The following is a 7,997-nucleotide window of genomic DNA, read 5'->3' on the forward strand; positions in this document are numbered from 1 at the left end:
TCTGGAAGTTGAAGTCTACACATCTTAAAGATGCCAAGATTGAGAAACATTGTCTTAAACCAAGCCAGATCCTATCAATTATGGGTGCTGAACTAGGATGGGAAGAACAGGACACACCTGAAATGAAAAGCATATGAATTTCAAAGCATGTTGTCAAGAAAAGTGAATCTATGGTCCTCAATCTGTCTTCAAAACTTACGTGCAAGCAATCACATAGACCACTATTTTAAGCTGTTTCTTCTTTGCATCCTTTAAAAACAGAGAGAGAGAGAGAGAGAGAGAGAGAGAGAGAGAGAGAGAGAGAGAGAGAGAGAGAGAGAGAGAGAGAGAGAGAGAGAGAGAGAGAGTTGCTAGGAATAAAATAAAAAAGAAGGGGGGAAAATATTTGAAATAAAACAAACTCCATCTCCACTTGGGAATTATAGGAATCAGAGTCCCTGCATATCTGTGTCAAACTGGGGTTACTGTCATGGGAAAATGCTGCCAATTATTCACATTTTGCCAAATCTGTATCAGTATTAAAGACAACACTAATTTTCCAAGTGACTGAAGTGTTCCCCTTGGAAGTAATATTAACGAAGCACTTTCAAAGACAACAGGAAAGAGACAGTGTGTGTAAAACCAGTGTTTAGATGATGGGAATAGCCTGAAGGACATTGTCTCACACTAATAAATGAGGCCATAAACTGAATTACGGCCCAGATTAGTAAATTAGTTATCCAAAGAGACATGTCATTTATAAAGCTTAATGCTCTTGTTGCACAAAATAAGAAGAGGGCATTGGATTCCCATTTCAAAAACTGCTTTTTAAGGGGCTTGTCAATCTTAGGAATCAATATAAACCTAAACTCAGGTATTGCTTGCTTTAAATTGTGGATTTTAACTCTTTCCCCAAAAAAATCCAAAGGATGGGGCATCTTTTAGGGCAGAAAGATTTGAACTTTTAAAGTGGTGCAAGATAACTGTGGTTCATAAATATGAGTCAGTTGCCAAGCATCCCAATTTTGATCACAAAATAATAGAATAATGGAGTTGGAAGGGACCTTGGAGGTCTTCTAGTCCAACCCCCTGCTCAAGCAGGAAATCCTGTACCATTTCAGAAAAATGGTTGTCTAATCTCTTCTTAAAAATTTCCAGTGTTGGAGCATTCACAGCTTCTGGAGACAAGTTGTTCCACCAATTAATTGTTCTGACTGTCAGGAAGTTTCTCCTTAGTTCTAGGTTGCTTCTCTCCTTGATTAGTTTCCATCCACTGCTCCTTCTTCAGGTACTTTGGAGAATAGGTTGACTCCCTCTTCTTTATGGCAATCTGTTAGATATTGGAAGAGTGCTATCATGTCTAGTCCTTCTTTTCATTAAACTAGGCATACCCAATTTCAGCAACCATTCTTTATATGTTTTAGGCTTTAGCTTCCAGTCCCTTAATCAACTTTATTGCTCTTCTCTGTACTCTGCATACTGTACTCGCATAACCATGAGTCCCGTAAGGGAGATAGGGCGGTATACAAATTTAAATAAACATAAACATAAACATGGGGATGCTGCAGTGGTCGTAAGTGTGAAAAACAGTCATAAGTCATTTTTTCCAGTGCCACTGTAACATTGAACAGTCACTAAATGAATGGTTCAAGCACTATATGTGTTCAAAAGTAAAGCAAAGTACACAGCAGCTTGGCCCAACCACTTCCATCTGCTCCTAAAGTGGGGGTCCTCAACCTTGGCAACTTTAAGACTTGTGGACTTCAACTCCCAGAGCCAGCAAAGCTGGCTGAGGAATTCTGGGAGTTGAAGTCCACAAGTCTTAAAGTTGCCAAGGTTGAGACCCCTGTCTAAAGAATCAAAGCTGGAACACACATGTGCAGGCTGGGAGTGACAGGAAGACAACTTCATCTATTTCTATGCTCAGGAAGCCAGGCATAGCCTGGTGATGGAGCAATCAGGAAGCGCATATCTGCCCTTCCTGAAAATTTTTGGTCTTTGGAATTCCTCTGATGTTTCTTCTGGAAAAGAAGAAGGAGTCTCCACCTATACTGATAAAATCTGCTGGCTGCTACAAAGAACAAGTTCCACTAGACCTCCTTTGTATGCCAGACTGGCCCCAAATAATTCACTAACTAAGGACATTTCCCCAATGGCTGAATTAAAATGCTCTCCACCCATCCTTGAGACAGCAGAAAAGAAGACCAAGGTGCCATTTGCTGGTGCCACTGCTGATCCCTATCCATGCCAACACAAGGATCACAATACTGTAAATGTCTCATTACAGGTAATCAGGGCTTTTTTCTCATAGAACACCCAGAACGGAGTTCCGGCACCTTTTTTGGATGGAACCTTGTAGGGTAGGCAAGGCGGGTTGTATGACGTGTGTGAGTTCCGGCACCTTTTTTTTTTTTAGAAAAAAAGCACTGCAGGTAATAATAATAATAATAATAATAATAATAATAATAATAATAATAATAATAATAATAATAATAATAATAATAATAATAATAATAATAATAATAATGTTGGATGGGACCTTGGAGGTCATCAAGTCCAACCCCCTGCTCAGGAAGGAAACCCTATACCATTTTGTACAAATGGCTGTCCAGTCTCTTCTTAAAAACTTCCAGTGTTGGAGCATTCACCGTTTCTGGAGGCAGGTGGTTCCACTGGTTAATTGTTCTAACTGTCAGGAAGTTTCTCCTTAGTTCCAGGTTGCTTCTCTCCTTGATTAGTTTCCATCCGTTGCTTCTTGTCCTGCCTTCAGGCGCTTTGGAAAATAGCTTGACTCCCTCTTCTTTGTGGCAGCCCCTGAGATATTGGAAGACTGCTATCATGTCCCCCCTCGTCCTTCTCTTCATTAAACTAGACATACCCAATTCCAGCAGCCTTTCCTTATATGTTTTAGCCTCCAGTCCCCTCCAGTTGACCTAACAACTGCAATGGAGCCCAAAATTAGGAACTGGGCCATGCAAGCGAGCAAAGCTTTATCTGCACATGCATGGGATCTAGGCAGTGCATAAAATCACACACACACACACACACACACACACACACACTGGTCCCTGAGGTAGTTTGGGCCCCTGCTCTATAGGGTACAAAATTAAACATGGCCTCTTTCTGCAAATTTGAATGCGTGTTTACAAGTAGTTCTCAATTTATGACCAGTCATTTAGCATCCGTTCAAACTTACAACGCACCCTAAAAGGGGGACTTGTGAACCTGCTTCACACTTCCAATGTCTGCCCCTCCCCCCCAGTCACTCAGCAACCAGCTCAAATGTAAAGCCACTAGCACCAGCCCATGGTCACGTGACCCCGATTTACAATGTTTTTGCTGGAAACGGGCATTCACTTCCACTGTCCATCAAAGATTGCCCTTTATGAACAATTTAACACTTTACAGCTATTAAAACATGTAAAACGACTGCCACGTTTGCTTTATGACCAACACATTTGCTTATCAGTCACCAAAAAAGGCCATAAAATCAGGTCCAGTCATGTGGTGGCCCACTTTATGACAATCATGACTTATGACCATAATAGTTCAGGGGTAGGCAACCTTGGCTCTTTTATGACTCGTGGACTTCAACTCCCAGAATTCCTGAGCCAGGCTGGCTCAGGAATTCTGGGGGTTGAAGTCCACGAGTCATAAAAGAGCCAAGGTGGCCTACCCCTGACTTACGTAAACTTGCATATGGACTTAAAATAAGAAAACACGCATATGTATGGCAGATGCAAAAATTAGGAGCCCCATCCCTCAGTGTTTTTTGCCACTTCCTTTGAAACAAGGAGCAGCTTTTAGATACTTCCTTTGAACAGATCTTATGATTCTTGCTTTTGGATTCCCTCCCCCATCCCCCCACACACTCATTTTAGAAATTTGTTGGTCTATTCCAAAGGCATTTTAGCATCTGTTTACCCCCTTATGCGTTCTGACATGAATTCAGTTCAGTCTAATTTGTACACTCATAGGATCTAGTTGACATCTCCCTTTATGACATGTTTGTCTTTACCATTACTTGCTGAATAGGCTGGGTTAATGTTACGGGTAGGCAGTGCTCTCAATTTGATTCCAGAAAGGTGCTTTGAGATACTACTAAGGACCACATGATCCCAATAAGGCTGCTTTAGCAATAGCACTTAGACTTATATACCACTTCATAGTGCTTTACAACCCTCTCTAAGCAGTTTACAAAGTCAGCATGTTCCCATAACAATCTGGGTCCTCATTTTACCGACCTTGGAAGGATGGAAGGCTGAGTCAGCCTTGAATCCCATTGGGATCAAACTCCAGGCTGTGGGCAGAATTTGCTTGCAATACTGCATTCTAACCACTGCGCCACCAGGACTCTTAAAAAGTTGGTGACAAATACTACGTTCATACTCCTGCGTACCCCAAAACGTCTGAAATAATTTCCAAACTGCTGAAGGACTCTAATTGTTTTTGCTGTTGTTGCTTTGTTTTTATATCTACTTTCTAGTTATTCATTTGTCTGTTTCCTGAATTTTTTTTACAAGAAGTAATGATGTGTGATAGCTGGCTTAGAAGCTAAACAGATGGGGAAAATATGTTGATTAAAAACAAAGAGTACCCGTGTGGTTATTATGAGGTTCTGTTCCAGGTAGCAAAAGAATTTGTGTTGGTGTGTGTGTGTATGTCTCTTGCTCTGTGTATGTCTCTATGTGTGTATCATATCACAGAACTTCACTTGGAACCTTTACTAAAAACTCTGCACCCTTAGCTGAAATCTGAAATTGTTTTCTTAATAGAAGTCAGTTGGCTGGCTCCAGAAAATTTGGTAGCAAAACACACTGTTAAACATTAATAGCAATATTAAAAAAATGACTTCACCTTGCCTTAAATGTCCTATCCGTGCACTACCATCATTAACTAAGATGATCAAAGGCCTGGAGACTAAAACATACAAAGAACGGCTGCAGGACTTGGGTTTGGCAAGTCTAAAGAAAAGAAGAAACAGGGGCAACATGATAGCAGTATTCAAATATTATTCTCCAAAGCACCAGAGGGCAGGACAAGAAACAATGGTTGGAAACTGAACAAAGAGAGAAGCAATCTGGAATTAAGGAGAAACTTCCTGACAGTGAGGACAATTAACCAGTGGAATAGCTTGCCTCCAGAAATCATGGGCGCTCCATCACTGGAAATTTTTAAGAAGAGGCTAGACCACGGGTCGGCAACCTGCGGCTCTGGAGCCGCATGCGGCTCTCTCAGCCTTCTACTGTGGCTCCAGTCCTCTTTCGCCATTTGCAGAGACAGGCACTTGCGCTTCGCTTCCCTTCTCCCTGGGAGAAGCGCGGCCAGGAAGTCCCGGGCTGGCCCCGTCTGAGGCGCACATGGATGGGGAGCCGCAAGGGGAAGCTCCAGGATCCACCCCTGGGAGCGGCCCGCCGAAGCCTCCACTGAGCGGGCCAGCCCTCCCGCAAGCTGCAGCCCCGAGGGAGCACAGCCCCTGCAATCCCCAGATGGCGCTACTGTTGGCCCCCTGGCCAGGAAGGCGGGCTGGAGTCCCGGCTGCTGAGAAGGCGATCGGCCCGCTCCTCTCCCATCACCCAGAAGAGGTAAACAATTAGTCCCCAGTGCCGGGTTTTCCCTGCATGCAGGGCTTACATTGGTGGCGGAGACGCAGCAAGGGAGAGAGAGCACTATGCATCATCGCAATATTTTTCAGTGACGTCAAATCACTGCTGAGACTTTTTTAAAAAAATGATTGCGCAGAAACAAATGAGCTGCCATTTCAAGGAGCCCATTTCACACATTTGCAATTTATTAGATTTGGCTAATGCATGTGTTAGCCATTATATACATACACATACAGAGGGAGAGAGGGGGAGAGGGAGGGAGGGAGGGAGGGAGAGAGAGAGAAAGAGAGGGGGGGAGAGAGAAAGAGAGAGAGAGGAAAGAGAGCGAGAGAGAAAGAGGGAGAGGAGAGAGAGAGAAAGAGAGAGGAAAGAGAGAGAGAGGAAAGAGAGAGGGAGGGAGAGGAAAGAGAGAGAGAAAATATGAATATATGTTGTCTTTACTGGACTTTTAGTAAAGAACGTTTAGTGAAATATTTTGATTTTTTTAAATTAAGGTATGGGGATAATTATGCTGTATTTAAAGATGGTAGATAAGCTACTAAAATTGTTTTCACCTGTTGGGATGAAGGAGAAAGGTTTTTTTCCCTCTTTCTCCTGCATAAAAATGTGTTTTCTTTGTAGCAGTTCATTGATTTCATAAATGCAACACACTATAGTTTTTTTATACATAGCATAAAGGTAAAAAAGGTTATATGCAGTGTTATCTTCATTTTAGATGTCAAAAGGGTTTTGTGGCTCCCAATGTTTTCTTTTCTGTGAGAAACGGGTCCAAGTGAGTATTTAAGGTTGCCGACCCCTGGGCTAGACAGTCACTTATCTGAGATGGTATAGGTTCTCCTGCTTAAGCGAGGGGCTGGACTAGAAGACCTCCAAGGTTCCTTCCAGCTCTATTCTATTCAATTCTAATGGTCATGCAATAAAACAATTGCCCATTCCTGAGAACCCAACTGGAAAATAAAAGTGGGGGCATATTTTCAATGGAAAATTCAAATTTTCTTCCAGGCTCTCTATCCCTATTAGACCCACATGTATATTTTGAATCAGGATTAAGACTGGTGGGAAAGGATAAATCCTTCAGGCATAAATCTTCAGTGTGGATTGAGTTGGTTGAGAAAATCAGGGGTGATTTATTGGAGATTAGCAGATCAGAGTTGAGGAATGTAAAGAGCTTTATGCCAGTATCCCTCCCTGAAAATTTGGTTCAGACTTATGCCTGCTCAATTACATGCATACAAGAAAAGAAATGGAAAATGAGACGCTCACATTGCTTTTCCCTTTTTACAGGAATGAAAACAGATGTAAGGAATGAGGCATGGAAAGCATCTCCTTTTCACATGTTAGTTCTGATCTCCTTAGTTTAAAAGGAGTGGGCAGCAAATGCTTAAAATATATCTAGGTTAGAGAAAGCATTATTGTAGCTAAGTATTCCTTGTGGACATTGTTGTGTTCTCGGTTCGCAATCAATTGACGAAGACACATGGTGGAAACAATAGCTCTTTATTCTCCTACTCCAACTCCAAGCAAAGAGCAAAAGGCACGCAGGCCTTTTATAGGGTCAGGAACCCAGTCAGTGCTAACCAATAGGAACGCAGCGTTTTCGCGCCTTGCGCATGTGCGCAAGGCTGGCGCCGCTCTGTCTGGTCCCGGGCAGCTTTTACAATGCCCAGGACCATTTGCAACCTTTTTGGGCCTGCTGAGTTTCCTCAACAGGCCCAGGACACAACAGACATTGTGCTTGAAACACTGTACTTTGGTCTTTCATAATCTCAGATGAAATACTATAGACCAGGGCACCAGGGACCTGTTACGTGGAGAGAGGTTTTTCTGCAGCCCGGAGGGGACGTGGTTTTGTGTGCTGCTTGCATCCCGCAGATGGGGCTTTCCTTGTTTGTGCGGACCGGTTGCTGGCATGCTGCGGCCCAGTACTGGTCCACCGACTGGGAGTTGGGAACCCCTACTATAGACAGAATGGCTTGGCTTGGCAATCATAGAACCATCATGGCTGAACGGATTCTGGGGCAAATGACATTGGATGAGATCTGGGATTATAAACAATGTGGCCCTTTAGTCAGGCCTGATTTAGGTTACAATTATAAGAAAGGAAAGGCAGGTGAGACATTAGGAGGAAGTTTCCTGACAATAAGAGCTACTGGCCAGTGGAACCAGCTGCCACATTAAGTGCTGAATTCTCATTCACTAGAGCAGGGGTGTCAAAATGCCAGCCTGCGGGCCGGATGCATCATGGCGAAACCGCGCTCACCCCATTGCCAGCAATGGAAAAAAAGTCACGATACGTCGCAACACGTCACGTGACGTTGCAAGTTTGACACCCCTGCACTAGAGATAGTCCTCAACTTACAACTGATCACTTGGTGACCATTCAAAGTTACTACGGACCTACCAGGAGGGCTA

The sequence above is a fragment of the Protobothrops mucrosquamatus genome, unplaced genomic scaffold (assembly GCF_001527695.2).
Source record: "Protobothrops mucrosquamatus isolate PMUCROS unplaced genomic scaffold, P.Mucros_1.0 scaffold2272, whole genome shotgun sequence".
Classification (NCBI taxonomy): Eukaryota; Metazoa; Chordata; class Lepidosauria; order Squamata; family Viperidae; genus Protobothrops; species Protobothrops mucrosquamatus.